The sequence below is a fragment of the Phocoena phocoena genome, chromosome X (genome assembly GCF_963924675.1).
Source record: "Phocoena phocoena chromosome X, mPhoPho1.1, whole genome shotgun sequence".
In the NCBI taxonomy this organism is placed as follows: Eukaryota; Metazoa; Chordata; class Mammalia; order Artiodactyla; family Phocoenidae; genus Phocoena; species Phocoena phocoena.
In genome coordinates, this window is record NC_089240.1 from 82,071,386 (window position 1) to 82,086,666 (window position 15,281).

Consider the following 15,281-nt stretch of genomic DNA (forward strand, 5'->3'; position numbering starts at 1 on the left):
GACACTAGACAATATCTCCAATCCTCATTAAGAAATGAAGACAACCATTAAGGCAACACACAGGTATAAATATAACTGTATAAATATATTTTTGTATGTAACTCTTTTTTCTTCTATATTAGTAAAATACAAATGAACTAAGTTGATGGATATGCAATCTATAAAGCTATAATGTTTATGACAATAATAACACAAAGAAGATAAGTTGGAGACTCACACTTTCCAATTTTAAAAGTTATTACAGTGCTACAGCAGTCAAAACCTTGTGTTTTGGCATAAAGATAAACACAAAGATCAATAGAACAAAATAGAAAGTGCAGAAATAAACCTGTACATTTATAGTCAATCTATTATTAACAAGGTTGTCAAAACAATTAAATGGTGGAAAGAATAGTTTTTTCAACAATAGGTACTGGGACACATGGATATCTACATTTAAAAGAATGAAATTGGATCCCTACCTCATGTCATACGCAAAACTTTACTCAAAGCGGATCAAAGATCTAAATGTAAGAGGTAAAACTATAAAACTCTTAGAAGAAAACAGAGCAGTAAATTTTTGTGACCTTGGATTAGGCAATGGATACTCAGATATGACACCTATAGCACAAGAAACCAAAGGAAAAAAAATGATAAATTGAACTATGTCAAGTTAAAAATATTTGTGCTTAAAAGATATTATCATGAAAGTGAAAGGACAACCCATAGAATGAGAGAAAATATTTGCAAATTCTTTATCTGATAAGGTCTAGTATCTGGAATGCATAAAGAACTCAACAAAACTATAAATACACAAATAACTTTATTAAAAATACTTGAATAAACATTTCTCAAAAAAGCAGAAATAACCAATAAACACATGAAAAGATGCTGAGCCCCAACAGTTACTAGAGAAATGGAAATCAAAACTGCAATTAGGTACCACTTCACACCCACTTAGATGGCTATAATAAAAAAGACAGACAATTACAAGTGTTGTCAAGGATATGGAGAAGTTGGAACCATGCATTGTTGATGGAACTGTAAAATGGTGCAACCGTTTTGGAAAGTGTTTGGAAGTGCTTCAAAATGTTAAAAATGCTATCATACAATTCATCAATTCCATCCCTAGGTATATACTCAAGAGAAAAGAAATATTATGTCCACACAAAAACATATACCTGATAGTCATAGCAGCATTATTTATGAGCCCCAAGCTGGAAATGTCCATCAATGGATGAAGACACAAACAAAAGTGATATATCTATACAATAGAATATTACTCGGTAATAAAAGGAATGAAATACCTGCTACAACATGGATGAACATTGAAAATGTTATGCTAAGTGAAAGAAGCTGTGCACAAAGACCATATATTGTATGATTCCATTTATATGAAATACCCAGAATAGACATGCATGCATATAGAAAGTAGACTAGCAGTTTCCAGAGCTAGGGTTGGGAATTCATGAGTGATTACTAATAAGTAAGGAGTTTCTTTATTTTTTTTCTTTTTAAGGAGTTTCTTTTTGATGAGATGAAAATATCCTGTAATTAGTGGCCAAGGTTGCACAACCTTGTGATTTTAACAAAGTCACTGAATTGTACACTTTAAAAGGGTGAATATCATGGTATATGAGTTATATCATAATAAAAACATAGTGAGAAAAATCCAAAACAAAATATTAGTAAGCCAGAATCCAGCAGTACCTTTTAAGAAACATGCATCCAGGCCAATAAGACTTATTGTAGGAATCAAGAATGGTTCACTATTTGGAAATCTACTAAAATAATTGATCTTATTAATTGATTCATGTAGAAAATTATATGCTCATCTCCATAGATGATGAAAAGGCATTTGACAAAATTCAATGGCAAGTCTCAATTTTAAAAACTCAATAAGAATAAATCAATACTTCTTTAACATGATTAACTGTACTTATCTCAGCCCAAAATTCAATATCATGGGGAAACACAGCCATTGTAACCACTAAAATCAGCAAGAAGTCTGGAATGTCTACTATTATTCCATTATTATTTAACACTTTACTACATATAATAGCTGAAGCCATTAGATAAGATAAGGGACACTCAAGTATAAAAATTGGAAAGAAGAAAAAGAGTACTATCATTCTTTGCAAATTGTATAATTGAGTAACTGGAAAATACAAGAGAATCAACTGAGAAAACTACTGCAGGCAAATAAGAGTTTAGTAAGATAGTGGAGTAAATATTAATGTATGGGTATCATATATATATACACATATATGCATAAAATTAACTAGTTAAAAGTTATATTAAAAGCCCATTAACAATAACAGCAATATTATAAAATAACCAAGAATAAACTTATAAATATATAATACCTACATAAAGAAAACTGTTTTTTAATAGATAATGTAGTTTATTTCCCAGACAAAGCAGAATTGTTTACTTCCTTAATTATATTTTATTATCAATAACCTTTCTTCATTTTTTTAAACTTTAATTGTGATAAAATACACATAAAATTTACCATTAAATTTTTACACTATATCTTCATGACTTATTTAGTTATTTATCTTATAATTGGGAGTTTATACCTTTTGACCAATTTCATCAATTTCACTCCCTGACCCCCACCTCTGGCAACCACCATTCTGTTCTCTGTATCTAAGAATTCAGTTTTGTTTGTTTTTTTTAAGATTCCACACATAGGCAAGATCATATAGTATTTGTCGTTCTCTGTATGACTTATTTCACTTTCTTAACCATTTTAAAGTATACTGTTCAGTAGTGCTAGAGAAAACTTTTAAACACTAAAAAGAATACAAGAACACATGGATAAACCCACCATGTTCCTATGTGGAAAGAAGATTCAATGTTACATATATGTAAATTCTCCACAAGAAAAGCTATAAATATATAATGTGGTCCCAATAAAAATATTAATGGGTTATTATTCTCAGTTGGAACTAGAAAAGCTGATTCTAAAATTCATATGGAAAATAATACAAGTAACAACACCAAAGACAATTCTAAAATAGAAGAGCAAGGAGATTATATTTTGAATCTGGCCCACTATGCGAGACATCTTCCTCAGTTGTGATGAATTGCTTATTAAGTTCTTGTTGTTCCCCTTTGATATCTGCCTTCCATAATATCACCCCTCATTCTGTCAGTCAAATCTGAACCCCAATTGTATACAGGATGCTTTTTTTTTCTATGAGAGTCTTGAAATATTCATATTAGGGACCATGTTTGGATGTCTGTTTAAGTGTCCCAGAACATTCCATGACAAGAAGGCTTTGTCTGCCCAGAGCAAAGGGACAATTTAATTCAATGTTGCTTACTGACACAGGCTTGCTTACTCAAGTCTTAGCTCTGGCTCCAAGCTATTAATAAACCTTAAGAATCAAGAGGCAATTAAGGGAAATGAAAGACAACTGTACTACCATCATGAACCAGGATCCTATAAGCATCATCTAGTCTTGTGCAAGTGGTAAAATATTCCAGCATTATTTGTCATTCATTATCTTTTTCCTGCTGGATAAAAAAAGCTCCCTCAAATCAGATGCAGAAATTTTGAGTATTTAAAAGGATGTGTGCCTGTGTTTGTGATCTTTTCTATTTATAGGATAGGCTTCAGACCTTATTCACGATTACTCCAGTAAAAACTGTAGCCAATCTTCGATCCTAATGGACATCAATTCATAGCATCATGTCTATCATTCCTACTGAAATTGTTATGTGTTAACTTCAAAAAAGGGTAGATTCTCATTTCAATGAGCAAAGGGATTTGTATGTGTTTATAAGTTGATAGTCTAAAGGAAGGCTCATATAAATTTACCTATATGTATATTTTTCTTTGTAGATGTAATTAAGCTGTTAAAAAAAAATATTTTCCCTGAATATATCTATTAGCAAAATGTTAATGTACCTCCTAAGATATTTTGCTTGTTACTTCATACACGATTTAGGTTAAAGGAAGACAGAGGAACAGATTAATATTGAAAAATGCAAGAATCAGTTGAGGTAGAGGTATCTAAGACTGACTATACAAATATGATATAAATATACTTATGGCTATTAGGATTTATTTTTCTAACTTCTACAGCCTACAAATCATTCTACCCAGTTTTTTTTTCTCTTATGTATTCTACTTCTCCTCACGTTGAATTTTTTTTAAATGGACAATAAGTCTTTCTTTTTAAAATTAATTAATTAATTTATTGGTTGCATTGGGTCTTCATTGCTGTGCATGGGCTTTCTCTAGTTGAGATGAGTGGGGCTTATTGTGGTTGCTTCTCTTGTTGTGGAGCATGGGCTCTAGGCACACAGGCTTCAGTAGTTGTGACATGTGGGCTCAGTAGTTGTGGTGTACGGGCTTAGTTGCTCCACGGCATGTGGGATCTTCCCAGACCAGGGATTGAACCCATGTTCCCTGCATTGGCAGGTGGATTCTTAACCACTGCACCACCAGGGAAGTCCCTCTCACCTTGAATTGATATTTGGAAAACTTAACACATGAAGAGATTCATAGATAAAGTTAAGAGTGAAGCAGTTATCACTTGAAGAATTCCTCAGCAGAATGTTTTACTAGATTTTGACCATAAGGTGATAATTGCATGACTTTACATTTTTCACCTATCTGTGACCACAAACTGACAATTTACAGAGTTGTTTATCATTGAATGATCAGTGTAATAATTCAATTTAGTCCTTAAGCTGATTGAAAAAAACTGGACTATACTCAATTTCTTTTTCCTGATTGCCCTATCACATAATCAAGCAAGTAGTTATGTATAATCAAGTAATAAAAAGGTTGTCAGTAATGTTCCGTGACAGCACATTTCTACTGTAAACAAACTCTACTATCACTTGCTATGCAAGTGCCAAAAAAAAAAAAAAACCCACAATATGTGCTTCCATTTAACTAATATGATAATATACTTAAGATGGTGGTTTCCAATATTTTTAATTTTGTGCAAATATGCTTCATATAACTGCTACCTCTTTCATGCCTGGTAGCTGAATCTCCTGCTGAGCCCTTTTGTATTTGCTGATCAAATATCACCTCCCATTTTGTTGTGTAACTCCTGTTGTCTTTCTTTTGTACCATAGGATGAAACACCTAAACACTCTTCAGCTACTTGAATTTTCTCATAGTCATTATAAATCTTTGGGCTCTATTCTAAAACTTGAAAGAATTTCCTTTTAAAATCCAATAGAAAATCTGTCAGAATATCTTATTAGACTGTCCCCCACCAAAAAAAGTTATACATCAAGAAAAATAAGACTACATCAAGACAAAATAAACATAAGTTGATTGCCCCATTTTACTCAAATTCCAAGAAGGTTGCATCCTGGAGTGTGCAAACAAAAGAGTTGTGATTACACATGAGCCTCAACTACATTTTTATTTTCCCTCTTTTTAAAAGGTAGCAAAAATACGTTAATAAAAGTTTCCAGTCATATGTATAGAAAATAATAAAAAACTAGTGACTACACGTATAATAAGTGTGTAACTAGTACGTTAAACAAGCATGCCTTGTTGGGTGTAATAAGAAACAATATAATCCCACTGCTTCATTAACATTTATTCAAAGGGAGAAAGTTATTTCTTTATTATGAATAAAAATTTGGAAAATACCAAGACATTTCTCATTCAAAGTCCTCCAGTCACTTTTAGTGACAAAATCAATCATATATTGTCCTTTAGAGAGATAAAAATATGAAATGGGAGAAAATGAGGAAGAATTCTTGCTTGAATTAGAATATCAGTATGAACTTATGGTTTCTTAAAAACCTATTTCTTTGTAGTGTATTTTAGAAGATCCTAGAAGCAACCCTAGCACCCAGATCTGGGTTTCTAAATACCATTCTTCATAAAAGGAAATGAAGCTCCTTTGAAAAATAACCAATCCCAGCCCTGGAACAGGCAAAGCAAAAGATAAACCTATATAAGAACATATTGTTGTGTTATAAAGCAAGGAAGCATTCAAGGAATGATGGGGGCATGTCAAAAAGGGGCTGGCATTGGCCACATCTGGAACTGCATCTGGATAAATTTGAGCAAGATAAGATATTGTAACATGTTAAATAAAAGAGAATCTGTGATTCCATAATAATATTCAAAAAGAGGGAGTGAAGGAAAGCTTTTATTTACAGATTAATGACTGCTACTAAGTATAGAAGGAATTAGAAAGTCACCACTTTATATCTACAAATATAATAATTGATTCAGGTGGGGATCATCAGTGAATGTAAGGTTACTGGGAAATAAGACATATACATAGTTTCAAAGTATAACTCTGAGGATTAACTATTAATTTACAAAGGTGAAAATGTACCTTTAAAATGGACACATCTAGGCCTGCCCACTTTAGATGCATATTAAACATTTTGAGGAATTGTCCTAGTTAGGAGTTTACTGAGTCCACAGATAAAGGAATTTTCCAGTTTAATAAATAATAACTTTCCAAAAGAAAGCAATATCGCCTACAGTTCCCATTTATGGTTTTAAATTATAGACAAAAGCAGGGGGAATACTAAGCACAAAATTTAGGGTACTGGCTCTTCTAGGGGAAAGATGGATGTTGTGATGTGGAGGGCATACTGGTAGCTTTAAAGGCACTGGAAGTATTTAACCCTTAAACTGAGTAGTGTATAAATGGGTTTTCATTTACTATTTTTGTAACTGTACACATACATTATATATATTGTATTGGATGTAAAGGGTGGGCAAATACATAGCAGACAAACTCACAAAAATATAACAGGTAATAATTTTACAGAGAAATTTCATCCTCTTTTTAAGCATACATGACAATTTACAAAAATTTGACATTTTATTATCTATATTTATTGTATATATTTATCTTCATAACATTTGATTTTTAAAAACTCAATGAGAACATGTATAAATATGTATTTTGTATGTAATTTGAAAATTATAGTACCAAAACATTCAGAATATATTTTGATAATTTAATTCAAATCAAAATGTAGGAATGTATTAAATGTCTCTGAAAAATATAGCATGTAAATTTCTTTCTAGGGTAGGGTATAGAAAAGCAAATAAACAATCAAAATAAGCCTTAATAGGGACTTCCCTGGTGGTCCATTTGTTAAGCTGTCATCTTAGAATGCAGGGTGTCCGGGTTTGAATTTCAGTAGGGGAGCTAAGATCTCACAAGCCTCATGACCAAAAAACCAAAAACATAAAACAGAAGCAATATTGTAACAAATTCAATAAAGACTTTAAAAATGGTCCATATAAAAAAAATCCTTTAAAAAATAAAGCCTTAATAAATCCCCCAAATCAAATTAAACTTATATAATTTACTGTCTCAGGTGATACAATAAGAGTAGATATTAATAATAATTTAAGCAATAAAATATATAACTATTTAGAACAAATCATCATCACACAACTATTAAAAATAAGGATTGAGTAAAAGAGAATATCAAAGCATAATGAACACAGCACTTATAAAATAACAACCAATGAGAGTTAAACCTATTAAAATGTAGGTAACATTGCCAAAACTTCATTTAAAAAAAACTCACAGTCTTAAAAACTTTCATAATTAAATAAAAGTTAATGGAGTAAAAAAAAACATGAATTAGGGAGAGACCTTCAAGATGGCAGAGGATAAGACGTGGAGATCACGTTCCTCCACACAAATACATCAAAAATATATCTACATGTGGAACAACTCCTAAAGAACACCTAATGAATGCTGGCAGAAGAACTCAGACTTCCCAAAAGGCAAGAAAATCCCCCCATACCTGGGTAGGGCAAAAGAAAAAACAGAGACAAAAGAATAGGGAAGGGACCTGCACTTCTGGGAGGGAGCTGTGAAGGAGGAAAAGTTTGCACACACTAGGAAGCCCCCTCACTGGAGGGGATGGGGGCGGAAGCTTTGGAGCCACAGAGGAGAGCACAGCAACAGGGGTGCAGAGAGCAAAGCAGAGAGATTCCCACACAGAGAATGGGTTCCAACCAGCACTCACCAGCCTGAGATGTTGTCTGCTCAGCTGTTGCAGTGGGTGGGGGCTGGGAACTGAGTCTCCAGTTTTGGAGGTCAGACCCCAGGGAGAAGACTGTGGTTGGCTGCGTGAAGACAGCGTGAAAGGGGCTAGTACGTCACTGCTAGCCAGGAGGGAGTCCAGGAAAATGTCTGGACCTTCCAGAGAGGCAAGATACCATTGTTTCGGTGTGAGTGAGGAGAGGGGCTTCCTGCTCCGTTTGCCCACAGATGACAACCAATAAATGACATGATATTATACATAGAGAATCCTAAAGACTCTACCAGAAAACTACTAGAGCTAATCAATGAATTTGGTAAAGTTGCAGGATACAAAATTAATGCACAGAAATTTCTGGCATTCCTATACATTAATGATGAAATATCTGAAAGAGAAATTAAGGAAACACTTCCATTTACGATTGCAACAAAAAGAATAAAGTACCTAGGAATAAAGCTACCTAAGGAGACAAAAGACCTGTATGCAGAAAATTATAAGACACTGATGAAAGAAATTAAAGATGATACAAACAGATGGAGAGATATACTATGTTCTTGATTTGGAAGAATCAACATTGTGAAAATGACTCTACGACCCAAAGCAATCTACAGATTCAACGCAATTCCTGTCAAACTACCAATGGCATTTTTCACAGAACTAGAACAAAAAATTTCACAATTTGTATGGAAACACAAAAGACCCCAAATAGCCAAAGCAATTTGAGAAAGAAAAACAGAGCTGGAGGAATCAGACTCCTTGACTTCAGATTATACTACAAAGCTATAGTAATCACAACAGTATGATACTGGCACAGAAACAGAAATACAGATCAATGGAACAGTATAGAAAGCCCAGAGATAAATCTACACACATATGGTCACCTTATCTTTGATAAAGGAGGCAAGAATATACAATGGAGAAAAGACAGCCTCTTCAATAAGTGGTGCTGGGAAAACTGGACAGCAACATGTAAAAGAATGAAATTAGAACACTTAACACCATACACAAAACTAAACTCAAAATGTATTAAAGATCTAAAGGTAAGGCCAGGCACTATAAAACTCTTAGAGGAAAATATGGGCAGAACACTTTATGACATAAATCACAGCAAGATCCATTTTGACCCACCTCCTAGAGAAATGGAAATAAAAACAAAAATAGGCAAGTGGGACCTAATGCAACTTAAAAGCTTTTGCACAGCAAACGAAACCATAAACAAGACCAAAAGCCAACCCTCAGAATGGGAGAAAATATTTGCAAACGAAGCAGCTGACAAAGGATTAATCTCCAAAATATACAAACAGCACATACAGCTCAATATCCAAAAAGCAAACAACCCAATCCAAAAATGGACAGAAGACGTAAATAGACATTTCTCCAAAGAAGATATACAGATTGCCGACAAACACATGAAAGGATGCTCAACATCACCAATCATTGGAGAAATGCAAATCAAAACCACAAAGTATCACCTCACATCAGTCTGAATGGCCATCATCAAAAAATCTGCAAATAGTAAATGCTGGAGGGGGTGTGGAGAAACGGGAACCCTCTTGCACTGTTGGTGGGAATATAAATTGATATAGCCACTAAGGAGAACAGTATGGAGGTTCCTTTAAAAACTAAAAGTAGAACTACCAAATGACCCAGCAATCCCGCTACTGGGCATATACCCTGAGAAAATCATAATTCAAAAAGTGACATGTACCACAATGTTCATTGCAGCTCTATTTACAATAGCCAGGACATGGAAGCAACCTAAGTGTCCATTGACAGATGAATGGATAAAGAAGATGTGGCAAATATTTGCAATGGAATATTACTCAACCATAAAAATAAACAAAACTGACTTATTTGTAGTGAGGTGGATGGACCTAGAGTCTGTCATACAGAGTGAAATGGGTCAGAAAGGGAAAAATGAATACTGTATGCTAACACATATATATGGAATCTAAAAAAAGATGGTTCTGATGAACCTAGGGGCAGGACAGGAGTAAAGACATAATCAAAGAGAATGAACTTGAGGACATAGGGTTGGGGAGGGTAAGCTCGGATGAAGGGAGAGAATAGCATTGACATATATAGACTACCAAATATAAAATAGATAGCTAGTGGGAAGCAGCTGCATTGCACAGGGAGATCAGTTCGGTGCTTTGTGACCACCTAGAGGGGTGGGATAGGGAGGGTGGGAGGGAGATACAAGAGGGAAGAGATATGGGTACATATGTATATGTATAACTGATTCACTTTGTTATACAGCAGAAACTAACACAACATTGTAAAGCCATTATACTCCAATAAAGATGCAAAAAAATAAAAATAAATAAGAAAAGGTGAAAAAAGAGGTGTAGAAATGGAAGTTCAGCAAAGTATGCTCTTCATATAATTGAAGTCCCTGGTAAAGAAAAGTAAAAACAATGGAAAAAACTAGTAAGATCTAATATTTAAAAGTATATTTCTAGAAATTTATGAAGTAATCAACCTAAGTTTGAGTTTACTGGTTCTGTTTCTCCTGAAGTCACTCTCCTTGGCTTAAAGGTCGCTACCCCTTAGCTGTGTCTTCACATGGCCTTTCTCTGTGCAGACACATCACTAGTGTCACTTATAAGAACACCAGACATATTAGATTAACTACCACCACCAAATTTAACATTAATTACCTCCTTAAATGCCTTATCTCCAAACACATTCAAATTGGTAGTTAGGACCTCAGCATATACATTTTTTTCTGGTGGACACAATTCATTAAGTTACAGACATTTTAGTTATTTCAAGTGGCTTAATTTAATTTCAGTTTAACAGTAAGAAATTCAGTAATTTCAACTTATCCCATCTCTCATAGCTGTGTAACTAGGATTTCACAGGGAGCTATTGCCCATGAGGGTAAGTGTTTGATGACCTCTCTGACCAATACCCTTAATTTAGTGTACATTTGGTAATGACCTGTACCGGCTCTACTTTTATTATTACTTCTTTGTGGTAAAAGAGATATACAAACATAATAAAATTTTTAAAATGCAACATGACACTAAATGAAAAGACTCATCCTTCCTTCCTGCTCCACGCTCTATCACAATCCTTTTAACTTTTTCTATTTCTAGTTATTTTTATATACTAAAGGGACTGTTTTCTATATATAGTAGTGTGTATACATTAATCCCAATCTCCTAATTTATCATTACCCCCCATGTTTCCCCTTTGGCAACCATAAGTTTTATTTTGAGATCTGTGAATCTGTTTCTGTTTTGTAAATAGGTTCATTTGTATCATTTTTGTTGGATTCCACATATAAGTGATATAATCTGTTATTTGTGTTTCTCTGTCTGACTTACTTCACTTAGTAATAGGTAACTAATAAGGACCTACTATATAGCACAGGGAACTCTACTCAATATTCTGTAACAACCTATGTGGGAAAAGAATTTGAGAAAAAATGGACATATATATATGTGTATGATGGATTCTCTTTGCTCTACACCTGAAACTACACAACATTGTAAGTCAGCTATACTCCAATAAAAATTAAAAAAACAAAACAAAACATGAATTATCATCTAACCAAGAAAATACAAAAGAGAACAATGAAATATTCCAAAGAAAATCAAGGGGAATGATATAGTAAAGCTAAAGGCAGAAATAAATTTCTCAGACAAAGTAAAATCCATAGAATTGAAATTTTAATTTAATCCAAGAACTAGTTCTTGGGGACAAAAAGAAAAAAATAATTCTGCTTAATCTGAAATATGCAATTTGAAAAATTATGAAAGCAAATTAGAAAATTTACAAGTAGTAAAGAAAACATAATAAGAGATGTAGATTATTTAATTAGTAATAATAAGATAAGGCTATGTACAATTTAATAATTTTAAACCTCAGAGTAGTGGATAATTTTCAAAATTAATTAATAAAATAGAAAGACCTGAATGAACAAATGACCATAGGAGAAACTACTAAGTTTCCTTCCAAGCTCTTCTATCAGTTTACTAGCTATTAAACAAGAAATTAAACTATCAATTTCTACATATATCTTGCAACACTAGATATAATAAATATGTTTCATATATTTTGTCAAACTAAGGGAACAATTGCCTCTAATTTTTATTTGGGATTCCCTTTTGCCAGTGTGATTAATTATCTTTGTGTATTTATATTACCATTTTGACTTTTTTTTCTTGTGAACTGCATGCCCATGCTCATTAAAATAACTGCATTTTTCTTATTAATTTGTAATAGCTTTTTGTGTACTAAAGACATAAAACTTTTGGTTTCTTCCTCCCCAAAATTTGTCATGTTTTTTTCACTTTAATTGATATTTCACCACACATTTTCCTTTTTATTTAGTCGAACTTATAAATATTTTTCTTTATGGTTTCTGGAGTGTGTTATGCTTAAAAATGTTTTTTTCACTTCAAGACTATAAACATATTGACTCACCTTTTAATCTAGTATTTCTAATGTAAATATTTTATCTATCTAGAATTATACTTTATGTAAAATATGATGTTAGATATTTTTTCCCAGATGATTAATTTTCCTAGTAGCATTTAACTACTGAGCTCTTTTCATGGTACTGATTTGAAATTGCTACTTTTATCATGTACTAAATTCCCATATATGTTTGTATTAACTTCTGGACTCTGTCTTCTTTTCTATTACATAGCTATTCTTTTGCCACTATCAAACTTTCAATTTCTTCAGCTTTATAAAATAGTGCCAGTCTACAATATATTTGTAATTCTCCTTGGTATTTTCACATATTTATTATTACAAATGGACAATATCATTTTGTAAAAATTAAAAAAAAATTTTTTTTAAGTTAGTGGTGTTTTCACTGGGATTCTGTTGGAGTTACAGAGTAATTTTCATAAAACTGACATTTTCTCAATCTTACTATCTAAGAACAAGTCATATCTTTCCATTAAGAATATAAACTTTAAAAAGACCACCAAAATGGTAAATAATGGTGAGATAATATAAAGACCAAGAGAATATATCCTAGTATCACTATTACTATTTAAAACTTTTCTTTCAAACCAACATATTAAACATAGAATAGAAAAAAGTGGTATAACTTCTGAAAAGAAAGGAAGAGACAAAAAACACTAATATATTTACATATGATATAGACCTAGAAAATCTAAGAGGTTCAACTATTAAATTCTCAGAATTGGAAGTTTAGGAAGAGCAGAATAGATAATAAATATAAAAAAGTCAGTATCTTTTGTTTATGGAAGCAATAACTCATTAGAAGAAATGAAAGGGAGAAAAGAATCCACTTAGGATTGCAACAAAATATCATAAGAAACCAAAGAATAACACTGCAAAAATTTTGTAGAACTCCTACAGAGAGTCTGTAGACTCCCTGGGTTCAAACTGTGGCAGTGATACTTAGTAGGGCTGTGACATGGCCATATTAATTAAGTCTAGGACCCCCTTTTCCTCATCTATCAGTATAAGATAAGGATAATCATAGTGCCTAACTCATAGGGTTATTGTGAAGACTATACATAAAGCACCTCAAAAATGCCTGGCACATAGTAAGCACTCAATACATGTAGGCTTGTGCAAAGTTACAAACTTTACTGAAGTAATATTGAAAGAAATAAGGAGAGAGAATTGAGAGTGTCTTGTCACATTTGACATATTGAATATTTTCTGTCTATCCTTTCAGATTCACTCTTCACTCTGCTCTGTACCCTAGGAGACTGGAGGCTGACCTAAACAGACATCAATAGACTTCTTTCTGTTCCCTCTGGTGTCCAATAGAATTTGGCTAATGGAGGACCCCAGAAAGGGATCAGAGGGAGAAAGGAGAGTGAGGTAGGTTAGGGTGTTAATTTCCCTTACTCCCTCTCTCCAGAGCCACTGGGCTGTGGCTGTGTTAATTTATAACAGGTTACAGTTCCTGTCAGACAGCCCTTTCCACAGTCCCCTGTCTTGGAATTCCTGTAACTTGCATATTCAGGCCTAGGGTGCTAATGGAGTCCACTGTTACTAGTCCTGGGTTTCTGTGATAATTATTATAGTTTTCTTACATTTTGGCCACACCAGATAAAATAGTCCCTTTATTAAACTTCCTTAGAATTATATTAATTTAAGGGTGCCATCTGTTTTCTACTGAGACCTGTCTAATCCACTTGATATTAAAATGTATTATAAAACCACAAGAATTATTTCAAAATGGATTATTCCTAGATTCTTCCTTATAATTTACTAAATTTTATAAAGTCTCTACAACCAACACATTTTCCTTTTATAAGTGTAAAAATTACATAGAAAATGGATTATTAACAAAAAATGTAAAATATCAGCTGATATTTATTAAAACATAAAGAAAATAATGAAAAAAATTCAGTGTAGGTGTTGTGAGTGAATATTTAGAATGGTCCTTCAATGTGACATTAACGTTCTGAAGAGTTACTTGGCAATGACTTATAGAAATCAAGACAAGCATACTTTTAACACAGTAAAACTGCTTTTGAAACTCTATTCCAGAGAAATAATTTAAATAAAAGATGGACATATAAATCATTATGACTTAGCTATACATTTCAGCTAGCGCTAGAAATAGTCTAAATGGTCACTGTGCTAGATATAATAGCAGATTATTATGTGTTAATGGAGTAGTGCATTTCTGATTACTGTCAGAAATGATGCATTTAAGAACTGAGTAGAAATATGTAAAGGACTTTACACATTGATGCAAGTTAAAAAAGAAAGTGGAACTTAGAGTAATATATGCATATAGAGAGCAAGAATATAAAATATGGGTCCTTTCCTGGTGGCGCAGTGGTTAAGAATCTGCCTGCCACTGCAGGAGACACAGGTTCAAGCCCTTTTCTGGGAAGATCCCACATGCTGTGGAGCAACTAAGCCCGTGAGTCACAACTACTGAGCCAATGTGCCACAACTAGTGAAGCCCACGTGCCTAGAGCCTGTGCTCTGCAGTAAGAGAAGCCACTGCAGTGAGAAGCCCGTGCACTGCAACGAAGAGTAGGCCTCACTCACCGCAACTAGAGAAAGCCTGCGTGCAGCAACGAAGACCCAATGCAGCCAAAACAAAATTATAATAAATAAAAAATCTTAAAAAATGAATATAAAGTATAAATAGTAGAGTACACATAACCAAAAGTCAATTGTTACATCAGAAGAAAATTATGGAACAGTATCCCTTATAAATATCGAAGCAAAATTTTCAAATACTAGCTAACTGAATTCAACAGTACATTAAAAAGATTATTCACTATGACCAATGGGACTTATGCCAAGAATGCAAGGGTGGTTCAACA